This window comes from Hylobates moloch, unplaced genomic scaffold (assembly GCF_009828535.3).
Source record: "Hylobates moloch isolate HMO894 unplaced genomic scaffold, HMol_V3 SCAFFOLD_9, whole genome shotgun sequence".
NCBI lineage: Eukaryota > Metazoa > Chordata > Mammalia > Primates > Hylobatidae > Hylobates > Hylobates moloch.
In genome coordinates, this window is record NW_026652284.1 from 26184204 (window position 1) to 26197621 (window position 13418).

General features: G+C 47.9%; 1 non-coding gene across 1 annotated transcript; it reads right to left on the reverse strand.

Annotated features, from left to right (window-relative positions):
• Positions 1-9002: 9002 nt before the first annotated feature.
• On the reverse strand, positions 9003-9064 carry LOC116813974 (U7 small nuclear RNA). The gene has a single exon (XR_004371086.1). It is a non-coding gene; the product is annotated as a U7 small nuclear RNA (small nuclear RNA).
• Positions 9065-13418: the final 4354 nt, after the last annotated feature.

Below are 13418 nucleotides of genomic sequence, written 5' to 3' on the forward strand. Positions count from 1 at the left end.
TGGGCTCAGGCTTCTGTTCCACCCACAAGGGTCGCTGTGCCCTGAGTCATGTTCCCAGCAACGAGAAAACCTAGAGTGCATCCAGGGGTGAAATCCTCCTGGGGAAAGGCACTCAGGATGGATGATTCACTCTCCTGAGTGCAGAATGAGGTGTCAAGGTGTGTGGTTCTAAGAACCTTGTCAAACAGATCACACTCACCTTCGAAAGACGGTGCCTCCACCCCACAGACACCATCTCCCACACTCAGCCCCAGCCCAGCCAAGGTGGGTGAAGATGACCAGATTCTGGGGACCAGAGGGCAAGAAGAATGGGAAGCATGAAAATACCCAGTACCAGCTGGGCGCGTTGGCTCACACCTGTAATCCTAGAACTTTGGGAGGCCGAGGCGGGCAGATCACCTGGGTCAGGAGTTCGAGACCAGCCTGGCCAACATGGCAAACCCCGTCTCTACAAAAAATACAAAAATTAGCCAGACGTGGTAGCAGATGCCTGTAATCCCAGCTACTTGGGAGGCTGAGGCAGCATAATCCCTTGAACCCAGGAGGCAGAGGTTGCGGTGAGCTGAGATCGAGCCACTGCACTCCAGCCTGGGCAACAAGAGTGAAACTCCATTTCAAAAAAGAAAGGAAAAGAAAATGCCCAGTACCTACAGTGGTGTCAAGGGCTGTACTCATCTCATGTAACCCTCCCTGCCCCTCTAAGAACTTGAGATTCTTCACTTTCACCATTTCATAGGTGAAGAAAGGTATGAGTTCAGACTCTTTGAATTGGAATAAACAATTCTGTGAAGTGAGCTGTACCCAAAACATGGGGGAAAAGGGGTGTTAATTTTTTAAATCAGTGTAGCCTGGAATCCAGAGACATAGATAATAATAACAGATAATGTGGCTGGGCTCGTTGGCTCATGCCTGTAATCCCAGTACTTGGGAGGCCAAGGCGGGGGATCATTTGAGGTCAGGAGTTCAAGACCAGCCTGGCCAACATGGTGAAATCCCGTCTCTACTAAAAATACAAAAATCAGCTGGGCGTGATGGCGCATGCCTGTAATCCCAGCTACTCAGGAGGCTGAGGCAGGAGAATCGCTTGAACCCGAGGGGCAGAGGTTGCAGTGAGCCAAGATCCTGCTACTGCACTCCAGCCTAGGTGACAGAGCCAGACTCCATCTCACCAAAAAAAAAAAAAAAAAAAAAAAAGATGTGTACTTAGTACTCACGGTGTATCAGGTAGTACTCTATGCCTTTTACTTAATCCTTATGGCAACCCCATGAAGTAGATGATAACTTTACAGATGAGAACCAGGTCACAGAGAAGTTCAGTGACTCACCCAGGGTCACACAGCTACTAAGTGGCAAAGCCAGAATTTGAACCAAGGTAGTCTGGAGCCAGAGACTGTGCCCGTAACCATTTCACCAGTGATTACGTAGCTACATGTCTAGCTGTCTGAGAGGTGGCTGGGCCTAAGGAATAACCTGGAATGGGGGTTTTATCCTTCTCTCTTGCTGCATATCAGCACTCCGCGGCAGAAAATGGTCATAGGCAGCTCCTGAGTTCCTATCTCCTCTATTTAAGACTGAGCCTGGAATTCCAGATTCCCAGGAAAGGGACTCTGATGGGCCAATGCGAGTCAGATCCATACCCCTAATCCAATCCGTCGGGCAGGGTTGAGGGACACAGATTCACATGGTTATAGAAGCCCCATCGTATCAATCATGTGATGATGGCAGGGACGATTACCAGAAAGATGGGAAAGATGCACTGAAAAGTCACCGCAAAAGGTTTCCACTGTCAGAAACTGAGGCTCAGGGAGGTTGAACAGTTTGCTCAAGATCACCCAGAGCAAACGAAGCCCAGATTCTAACTCATTTTGTTTTTTTTCTCCAAATCTAGGTTCTTTCCTCCATACCACACAGCCTCCCCACAAAAAGGGAGATACCTTGGTTAGATGCCTAAGGTAAGTTCACAAGTTAATTTTCATTTAACCAGTGTTCTTTAAGCACCTGTTATGTATCAGGCACTGAGGTTACATAAACAGATAAAATCTTGTCTGAAATAAAGGCAAGGACAACAGAGAATGAAGGCCCCAGCTCTCACGGAGCTGACATTCTACTGAATCCCTTGAGTGAGGACAGACGCCTCTCCTCAAGAACTGCTCCTTCAGCTGGGTCCCAGGTGGTATAAAACATGGAGAGAACTTGGGTTTTGATGTCTGTTGTAGACACTGGCTCCTTTTATTGGCACGAACTATTCCCTTGTAGATTGCACAAGTGGCACCGATTCTTCACCTTTCTCTGTATCCACACCCTTTGTCACAAAACTTTGCCGTGCTCCATCACCCTGATTCTGGGCTTAGTCATGTGACTTGCAGTGGCTCATGCCTGTAATCCCAATACTTTAGAAGGCTGAGGTGGGAGAATCATTTCAGCCCAGGAGTTCAAGATCAACCTGAGCAACAAAATGAGACCCAGTCTCTACATATAATAAAGTTTAAAAAAAAATTAGCTGAGCCCGGCGCAGTGGCTCACGCCTGTAATCCCAGCACTTTGGGAGGCCAAGGCGGGCGGATCACGAGGTCAGGAGATCAAGACCATCCTGGCTAACACGGTGAAACCCTGACTCTACTAAAAATACCAAAAATTAGCCGGGTATGGTGGTGGGCGCCTGTAGTCCCAGCTACTCAAGAGGCTGAGGCAGGAGAATGGCGTGAACCGGGGAGGCGGAGGTTGCAGTGAGCCGAAATCGCGCCACTGCTCTCCAGCCTGGGCGACAGAGCGAGACTCCGTCTCAAAAAAAAAAAAAAAATTAGCTGAGCATGGTGGTGCATACCTGTAATCCTAGATACTTGGGAGGCTTTGCCAGGGATGATACCAGTGGGCTAAGGGAGGTCCCCAAATGTCAGTGGGACCTCTACCCCGGCCAGTGTCCAGGTTCTTGACCCCATCACAAGAAGGAATTCAAGGATGAATCAAAAAACAGTGAAAGCAGGCCAGACGTGGTGGCTCATGCCTGTAATCCCAGCACTTTGGGAGGCTGAGGTGGGCGGATCACTTGAGGCCAGGAGTTCAAGACCAGCCTGGGCCAGATGGCGAAACCTTGTCTCTACTAAAAATACAAAAATTAGTTGGGTGTGGTAGTGCACGCCTGTGGTCCCAGCTACTCAGGAGGCTGAGGTGGGAGAATTGCTTGAACACAGAAGGCGGAAATTGCAGTGAGCCAAGATAGCCCCACTGCCCTCCAGCCTGGGCAACCGAGGGAGACCCTATCTTAAAAAAACAGTGAGAGTAGGGCGATTTATTGTAAAGTGAAAAGTACACACCCAGGAGAGGGGAGTATGGGTGGACTCAAGAGAAAGTGCCACACAGTGGAGTTTGAGGTTTCTACCTTTATGGGTTTCTTTAACCAAGAGGTTGAATATTTATTAAGATTCCTGGAAAAAGGTAAAGATTTCTTGGAACTGTGGTGCCACTCATTTTTACACCAAATATGGGTGTTCTCAGAACTGTCACAGCGCTGGTGGGTGTGTAATTTGTATGTTAATAAGCATACAATGAGGTCCTGGGAGAAACCTAGGTCAAATCCAGTTTCACGTTGGGTCCAGTTGGTCTCAGCCAGCTTGGCCAACACCCTGGTTTTTCAGGGTCTTATCCCCTAGCTTCTGCAGCTATTTCAACAGTTTCATTTTGCTAGTCATGTGAAACTGCTGCCTGGAGTTTTCTATTCTCCTGTGACCACCGTGTATTATTCCTGTCTCAGGAGGATTGCTTGAGCCTGGGAGGTCAAGATTGCAGTGAGCTGCAATCGCACCACTGCACTCCAGTCTGGGCGACAGAGCAAGCAAGACCCTGTCTCAAAAAAAAAAAAAAGGCATGCAGTTCATGTAGCATTTTTATTTAGCAGCCTCCACCTAGTGAAACCATCTTCGCAAAAATTGTAACAGTGAAAGTGATCTGATCTCACCAATCCTCCCATCTTGCCTTTAACCTCCAAACTGCCCTTGGTCATTCCTGGACTTCGGCCAAGCTAACTTTGGGAGAAATTTAGTTTATACCTTAAATGATAATAGCCCTTCTCCCAGACAAAATCATCTCGGTAAAACTAATGAAAGAGCACCAGGTTAGGAGGATGAGAGAAGCCTGAATTCTGCTAAGATGTAGGCATAAATGATTACCAGCCATTACTCCAGAGGTCACAAGATTTGCAACTTCCTCAATTACTCCCACAGATAACATCATTATCGTAGAACCTAAGATTGGCTTTGAGTTGTCTTTTCAGGCCTTTGCATTTCTTTTCTCTCTCTCTCTCTTTTTTTTTTTTTTTTTTTGTTGTTGTTGAAACAGGGTCTTGCTCTGTTGTCCAGGCTGGAGTGCAGTGGCATGATCATAGTTCACAACAGCCTCAACCTCCTGGACTCAAAGGATCCTTCTGCCTTAGCCTCCCCAGCTGGGACTATAGGCATGCATCACCACACTCTGCTAACTTTTTTTTTATTTTTAGTAAATATAGGGTCTCACTATGTTGCCCAGGTATGTCTTGAACTTCTGAGCCCAAGCGATCCTCCCACCTTGACCTCCCGAAGTGCTGGGATTACAGGCATGAGCCACTGCATCCAGCTGGCTTTTGCATTCCTGATGACCCGATGGCCCCACTAGCCCCACGGACTGGACTTTGGCCCCCACCCAGAAGCAGACTCAGCATGCGAGGACCATTTTCCACACCTCTATAATTGCATCCCAGCCAATCAGCAGCACCCATTCCCTAGCCACCCACCTCCATGCCAAAGGTTATCTCTGAAAAACCTTAGCCTCCAATTTTTCAAGGATACTGCTTTGAGTAATGATAAAACTCTGGTGTCCTGTTTAGCCAGTTCTACATGTGTAAAACTCTTCCTCTATTGCAATTCCCCTATCTCGATAAATCAGCTCTATCTGGGCAGTGGGCAAGAAGAAACCACTGGGCAGTTAAACTAGCAACCTCCATTTAACCCAAAACAAAGGGCCTCCATCCCCCGCACAGTCTGCGTTCCAAGGGATGGGCCAGGGGTTTCGATGTCCTTCATAGATCAGGAGAGAATCTCTGGCTTGGCCACTCCCAGATCCCTCTTGGATCATAGGGTAATTCACAGGGTATGCTTATGTTATGACTGTCAGGTGTGTCTGCCATACAACCCTTCTCATGCCTCTGCCATCACCCATGAGAACATGCCAGACTTCCTACTGAAGGAACAGATCCAGATGCCCTTGTCTTCCCAGCCAAGGTCGGACTAAATCAATCAACAGCCAGCCAACCTCCAGATGTGTAGCATGTCCAAAGCAGATCAGCAGAGCTGTCTAGCTGATCACCAGATGTATGAGTGATCTGTGATGAGTGATGAATGTTTAAATGCTTCCAAAGTATGCGATTATTTGCTATTTACCACTGTTGTGGAAATATATAACTGAAATAACCTCCTCTATCCCAATAATGTATTAACTTCCTTTGTAGCCTTGATTGAAAAGTAACTCCAGATGACCCATTTCGTTAAATAATCCATGGAGGACTGGGCCAGAGTTGATTCCATCAGACACCCTCTCCTGAGAATCTGAATTTTGAAACAGTGCGGGCAGGACAGGAGCTCTTGTTGGGAGTCATTCATCATGGTGGTAGTGGCAGCACTCAGGTGAAAATGTGCCTGCAACCTGATCCTAGGCCCTTCCAACTCTCCTTTGGTTCCTGTGTATCCCCAAGCTTGCTTCTCCAGCTACCTACAACTTATTTGAGCCCCACCCACATCCTTCCAATAAATTCTATTTTGCTAAAAATAGGCAGAGGCAATGTCTGTTGCTTGCAACCAAGTATCCTAACTGCTACTCCACCATATAGACACTAATTCAAGTCCCAGGCCTGCTATTATACTTAGCAGCTGATCATTATCCAGGAATTGTACCCCGCCATTATCATGGGCCCAGGTTCCTTCTATCACTGTTCTACTATTGTGGCCCATAGCTTTCACCTTCAAAGTCACTTCAAGGCGTAAGATGGCTGCAGGAGCACCAAATTTCAGGCAAGGAAAAAAAAAGGAGGGAAGAGCAGAAGGGGATTATAGTGAGTAAGCTTCTTTGAAGCACTATTTCCAGATGACCTATCAACTCTTTCACTTTTAGGAGACCAGAATATTCTACCTCCCCACCTCCAAATGTGCCTCTTTTGCATAAGGACTATTTTGAGCTGAAAGCAATTGAGAAGAAGCAGATACAACTAAAGGTCTCTACCCTCCCCCATTAGCCTAAAAGCAGCACATAAGTTTACAAAGGTAAAGATGTCCTTCCTCCCCTCCCAACCACGAGAAACAGAAGTTGATCTCTGAAGACAACTTTAGACCCTCATTTGCCAGAAGAAGACGCCAAAGGAATCTATGTGACAACTTTACTAACTAGCCTTTACCTACTATTTATTTGCCTTCCCCAAATTTGCTTCCCCAGGGGACCCAAAAGTCCTTTTCTAGCCAGGCAGGATGGCTCACACCTGTAATCCCAGCACTTTGGGAGGCCGAGGTAGGTGGATCACCTGAGGTCAGGAGTTCGAGAGCAGCCTGGCCAACATGGCAAAACCTCGTCTCTATTAGAAATACAAAAAATTAGCCAGGCGTGGTGGCGGGTGCCTGTAATCCCAACTACTCAGGAAGCTGAGGCAGGAGAATCACTTGAACTCGGGAGGCGTAGGTTGCAGTGAACCAAGATTGCGCCACTGCACTCCGGCCTGGGCAACAAGAGCGAAACTCCGTCTCAAAAAAAAAAAAAAAAGTCCTTTTCCTTTGCCTTGTCACTTTTCCAAAACTTTACTGTTCTTTGTTGAAAATTCTCCATAAGCCTGAATTCAAAGCCACCTCTTTGAGACTTACTCAACTTGAAAACATGAGGAATACATGTTAATAGACGTGTGTGTGTTTTTCTTGTCTTCTGTTACCAGGATGTGTCCTAGCTAAGAACGATGAAGGATAAAGAGGAAGTTCTTTTTTCTCTCCTACAACTTACATCTCATTGACCGTAACTTAGTCACAGGGCTACGCCTAGCTATAAGGAATGTAATCTTTCCGTTAGGTGCATTGCCAGCACCTAGATTAAAAACAGGGTTCTTCTATTTAGGAAGAGGGAGACAATAGATATTAGGCAACACGCCTTCTTGCTGCAGCTAATTGCTCATGTTCGATGGTATGTGTAATAATCCTTAACAGATTATAAAATGATTTCCTCTCCATTACCTTCCCAAGTTGGGTGGTGGCTTGTGCCTGTAAATCCCAGCTACCCAGGAGGCTGAGGCAGGAGGATCATTTGAGGCCAGGAGTTTGAGTCCATTACCTCCCCAGAGCCTCCTAACATATCCGTGCAGTAGTTGCCATTATCTTCATTTTTACAACTGGGGAAACTGAGGTTCAGAGATAGACAATCAGTTACCTAAGGCCAAACAACTACTGACATCAGAACTAGGAGACAAATCCAGCTCTAACCCCAAGGTCCACGGTCTTCCCCATTGCCCCTCGTGCCCTCCTGACCTTCTTTCGGCTGCTGCTGTAGTTAAAGGTCGTTTATTGTGAAACATCCTTAATGTTAGGAGCCATTAACAGGCCACACATAAGATCAAGTGTAGGCCGGGCGCAGTGGCTCACGCTTGTAATCCCAGCACTTTGGGAGGCTGAGGCGGGCGGATCACGAGGTCAGGAGATCGAGACCAAGGCGAAACCCCGTCTCTACTAAAAATACAAAAAATTAGCCGGGCGTGGTGGCGGGCGCCTGTAGTCCCAGCTACTCGGAGAGTAGGCATGCTTCCTACCTATGCCTCCATTTTTTTTTTTTTTTTTTTTTTTGAGACAGAGTCTTGCTCTGTCGCCCAAGCTGGAGTGCAGTGGCACGATCTCGACTCAAGTGATTCTCCTGCCTCAGCTTCTCTAGTAGATGGGATTACAGGTGCCTGACACCACACCTGGCTAATTTTTGTATTTTTAGTAAAGACAGGGTTTTGTCATATTGGCCAGGCTGGCCTCGAACTCCAAACTTCAGGTGGTCCACCCATCTCGGCCTCCCAAAGTGCTGGGATTAAAGGTGTGAGCCACTGTGCCAGGCCCCAAGCCTACATTTTTAAGTGAGGTAGTCAAGCAGGCCTCACCGAGAAGGGGATATTTGAGCAAAGCCTTGAAGGAAGCAAGGGAGTGAGCCGTGTTGCTAACCTGGAAGAAAGCAACTCAGGCAGAGGGAAGAGGCAGTTCTACCCATAGGTGTTTGGGAGGACTAAATGACGTAAAGTTCCCCTTGCAGTAAGTGGTCAGCAAATATTGAGTGGCCACTTCTGTCCCTCCCCTTACAGAGCTGTCAGGATCCAGGTGACGTCTAAGAGCACCTTCTAGCTCCAGTGACAATGACCACTGTGGCTTCTGAGGGTCTCTGGAACACGGCCATCCACCCTCAGGAGTACCCTCCCTAGCTGTGCAGAGCAGCCTGAGCCCAGGGAACAGTCATTGCTGCTGGGGCTTCAACACGCATGGGGAGCACAGAGGCCTCAAAAACGAAGCCAGAAATTGCAAGGCAGAGGCCCTCACCTTCCACTGGAGTCCTCTTGTGTCATTCCCCCAAGACAGCCCTGTCCCAGTGCTTAAGAGACTGTGCCCAGAGAGAGGGGCTTGGGCAAGGGTACAGCCACATGGCGGAGTGGGAGGAGAGAAGGAAAGGGGTCCATGCTTACTAAGGCAGATCTGGCTTTGAATATTACTATGCCACTTAGTAGCTCTTTTACCTTTATAAATCTCTGAACTCTTCTGAGCCTCGATTTCCCTGTCTGTAAAATGGGCATGAAATGTTCTATTCTGTGAGGTGGTTGTGAGGACTCAATGACATAAGATAGGTGAAAGTGGCAAGCAAATAGCTGGGTCCCCCTTCCTTCTGTACCAGGTACCTGAGAGGCAGCCACTGTGTCTTATTCAGTCAGCTTGAGTCCTTATTTATTTTATTCATCTCTTTTTTTTCCTTCTTTTTTAAGGGGCTTTCTGGAAAAAACTGAAAAGCCTGCTAGACAAATTCTAAAAGAGCTGTAACACTTGTTTTATTCATTTCTGTCGGATAAAACCACCCATGTTTCAGGGAGAGTATGAGGTTTCAGTGAGATAAGAGATCAAAATTGTGCTTAGCATAGTTACTGGACCAAAATAGGCACTCCATAGGTGTTTGTTGGGTACCTAAAGGGATGGAGGGATGGAGGGATGGATGGATGGTTGGATGGATGGTTAGAGGGACAGATAGATGGATAGAGGGATGGTGGGATGGAGGGATGGATAGGTGGATAGACAGATGGGTATGTGGGAGGATGGCTTGCTGGCAGGATATCAAAGGGAATAGGATTTTTTATACAGAAATACCAAGTCCGCACAAAAAACAGGTGCTTTACAAGAAGGTCTTTGTGGTCTTAGGTCTTGAGCACAGATATAACACAGATGAGTAAAAACAGGCATAAACGTATCCAGGTCTAGTCAACTGTGACCTCCACTTACCACTCGGGTCTATGACTCATCTCAGCGAGGCCACATCTTACATAAGCCAGCATTCTCCAACTGAGATCACTGGGGGTTCCCTGAGGCGAAAGCTGAGATCAGGGGCAAATGCAAGGTGAGGCTTTCCTGATACACAGGATGCCTTGGAAATTCTAATCAGTGATGTTTCATCAAAAGAATTACAACTCAGCTTCTTCATAATTCCTGTCACCGTTGCAAGAATGGAGAGATGCAGGTGAACAGCCAGCCCTGCATCCGCCGCAGCCTCCACGCTGTGTAACTTCTGCAGTCACTTAGCCCCTCTGAGCCCCACGATCTCCTCAGTAAGATGAAGGGGTTGAACCTTCCCAGCTCCAAGATGTTCTGATTCTCTGAAAACTCCCTACATCTTCCTTTAAAATATGGACCTAGAACTTTGGAAGAACATGTATTACATTTCTTTTCTATCTATCTCTATAGGGTCTTCTCAAAACCTTTCAAAATATTTGCATGTATATGTCAACATGTCTGTTTATGCTAAAGCCTGGGGAAGCTTCCTGCCCCCCAGGATAGGAAAGACAGGCATTGAAATGAATTAATTTCAATGGTCACAGTAATTAAGGTATAAAAATGTTGGACCCTCCGAGTCCCAAAATGCTGCCTGGAGGAATTCAGAAGGCTACCTGTTGGAGTATTCTGGGATATGTCAAAAAGAAGAGGGGAGCTGCGGCGGCTCAGGCTGGTCGTCCTGGCCCTCAGGGAGGCGAGGCTACACGTTTGAGGCCAAGCCTGGTCAACATTGACAAAAAAAAAAATTGGCCGGGTGGCGAAACCCCGTCTCTACTAAAAATACAAAAAAAATTAGCCGGGCGTGGTGACGGGCCTGTAATCTTGGCTACTCAGGAGGCTGAGGCAGGAGAATGGCATGAACCTGGGAGGCGGAGCTTGCAGTGAGCCAAGATCGCGTCACTGCACTCCAGTCTGGGCGACGGATCGAGACTCCATCTCAAAAAACAATAATAATAAAACAAAATAAAATAAAAAAGAAGAGAAGGGCTGGGCACAGTGACCCACTCCCGTAGTCCCTGCTACTGGGGAGGCTGAGGTAGGAGGATCACTTGAAGCCAGAAGTTCGATCCCGTAGTGTGCAATAGGCATGCCGGTAAATAGCCATTGCATGCCAGCCTGGGCAATATAGCAAGACCCCACCTCCAGGAAAAAAAGTTTAGAAAAAAAGAGAAAAGACAGAGGATACAGGAGGAGTAAAGGTGGCTGTACTGGGGTGGTGAGGAGATCAACAAGGCTGGAGCATGGGTTACAACCTAATATACTCCTCCCACCCCCCGATCCCCATGAGTGCATGGTTGGGGCAACATCCTGGGAGAAGGAAGGAGGTAATCACAAGTCACTGTCTGAGAACTGTCAGTTACTCTTGTTTTTTTTCCAATTAGAGACAGGGTCTCGCTATGTTGCCCAGGCTGGTCTCAAACTCCTGAGCTCAAGCAATCCTCCTGCCTTGGCCTCTCAAAGTGCTGGGATTTCAGGCATGGACCCAGAGTTATTCTTTATTGAGACCCTGTGCACTTCATACCCATCAAAGCAGAGCTTCCTGAAGTCACTGAGCCATGCCAAGTGACTTTAGACACAACACAGAAAAACTTTTTTTTTTTTTTTTTGAGACGGTCTTGTTCCATCACCCAGGTCAGAATGCAGTGTGGCATGATGATCACAACTCACTGCAACCTCAGCCTCCTGGCTCAAGCAATCCTCCCACTTCAGCCTCCCACAAGTAGCTGGAACTACAGACACACACCACCATGCCTGGCTAATTTTTTTAATTTTTAAATTTTTTATTATTATTATTTTTTTAGACAGAGTCTCACTTTGTCACCCAGGCTGGAGTGCAGTGGTGCGATCTCGGCTCACCGCAACCTCTGACTCCCGGGTTCAAGCGATTGCGATTCTCCTGCCTCAGCCTCCCAAGTAGCTGGGAAGCTGGGATTACAGGCACCCACCATCACGACCGGCTAATTTTGTATTTTTAGTAGAGATGGGGTTTTGCCATGTTGACCAGACTGGTCTTGAACATCTGACCTCAGGTAATCTGCCCTCCTTGGCCTCCCAAAGTGCTGGGATTACAGGTGTGAGCCACCACACCCACAAATTTTTTGTAGAGGCAGTATTTTGCCATGTTTCTCACGCTGGTGTCGAATTCCTGGGCTCAAGCAATCCACCCTCCTCAGCCTCCCAAAATGTTGGGATTACAGGTATGAGCCACTGCACCCAGGCGAGAAACATTTTTATAGTTACGGTTTTATGTTTATGTCTACTTTCTATTTGTGGCAGGTAGTATTAGTTTTCATTTACAATTAAGTTATAATGTTTTCTTTCAAATAAATGTAAGTTTTTAAAAGTGACTTAATTTAAAGAAAACTTCTTTATTAAGTAAACAGACAGTTGGTACACGGATATTGCAAAAATTTCAAGGCAGGTACACGAATGACTGAAATTCAGGAGACGCGGGGAGTTAGCACAGAAGCACTTCCCTCATTCAGAGCTCTTTTGGCTGCGAGAAACAGACACCCAATCAAATCAGCTTTGGCAAAATGAGAGAATGTATCCTGACACGGGACGCTCACAGGGCCCACAGGAAAGAGTGCTGGGCCCCTGGAGGACTGAGGGAAGCCAGCAGGTCCCTGGAGGCGGTGCCCGGCTGCTCTCCAGGCGCCTGTGATTCCTCTGGTCCCTGCCTTGCTATGCGGCTGCTCTCCAGGCGCCTGTGATTCCTCTGGTCCCTGCCTTGCTATGCGGCTGCTCTCCAGGCGCCTGTGATTCCTCTGGTCCCTGCCTTGCTATGCGTATCTTCCCTCTGAGCAGAGCCATTTTCTCTAACACATTCATGCAGGTGCCCATCCCCCGCAACACACACAGACAAACACACACACACGGACACAGTGACAACTCCAGGGTTTATATGTGTTCAGGTAAGGGACCTGCAAAGCCTGAACAGCCTCCCTGAATCTAGATGCCCACTTCTCATCCTTTCAGCTCCCAACAGACGACCAAGGGGCCCAAATTGGCAGAAAAGGGGAGGGTCTAAGATGAACAGTCACCCTGACCAAGAGGTGTCTGCCTCAACATTAGCGGCATATAACAGTCCCATGAGGTAGCTTTAACCTCATAGGTAACAACCCTAAGAGGTAGGAAATTCAGTGCCTGGTCCCTCGGCAGGAAATGACACAGCCAAGACTTGAGCCAGGCCTGTGTGATGCTGCACTAGCCAGCGGCTCATCCCATCAGCCAAGTCCAGCCCATTGCTACCATCCCAGACTCCAGCAGGCTACTGGTCCATCGAGAGGCATTCCTCAAAATCAGCAATCCGGTGTTTGCCCGGTACACAGGAAATGAGTATCCCAGCTTCACAGGGACACGGACTGGAAGGAAGGAAGTCTTCTCTGAAGGAGCACAGAACTCTAGAAACCAGAGAAATTTCCTCTGAGCCCCTTGGGTCTGAGGCTGCCAGGTTCACACTGCAGATACTTGTCTCAGGGCAGGAGAGGAGGCTCATTTGCATATACTTGCCAAAAATCACAAGCAGACGTCGAGAGTTCCTCAGGAGAAGCTGACACCTGCTGACAGTAACTGCTCCTCCCACCGCCTGGAAGCTATGTTAGGAGGAGCCTCCCAGAGGGCAAGGGAGGAGAGAACTGACAGACCCTCCCACCCAGGGGCTTCATGCACTTCCCAGCCCCTGCGCCTGTTCGTGTGGAAGCCCCGGACATCGAGGTGTCCTGGCCTGGACAGCTCCAATTTTGCTTTTTTTTTTTTTTTTTTGAGACAGAGTCTCGCTGTGTCGCCCAGGCTGGAGAGCAGTGGCGCGATCTCGGCTCACTGCAAGCTCCGCCTCCTCCCAGTAGCTACAGCCTA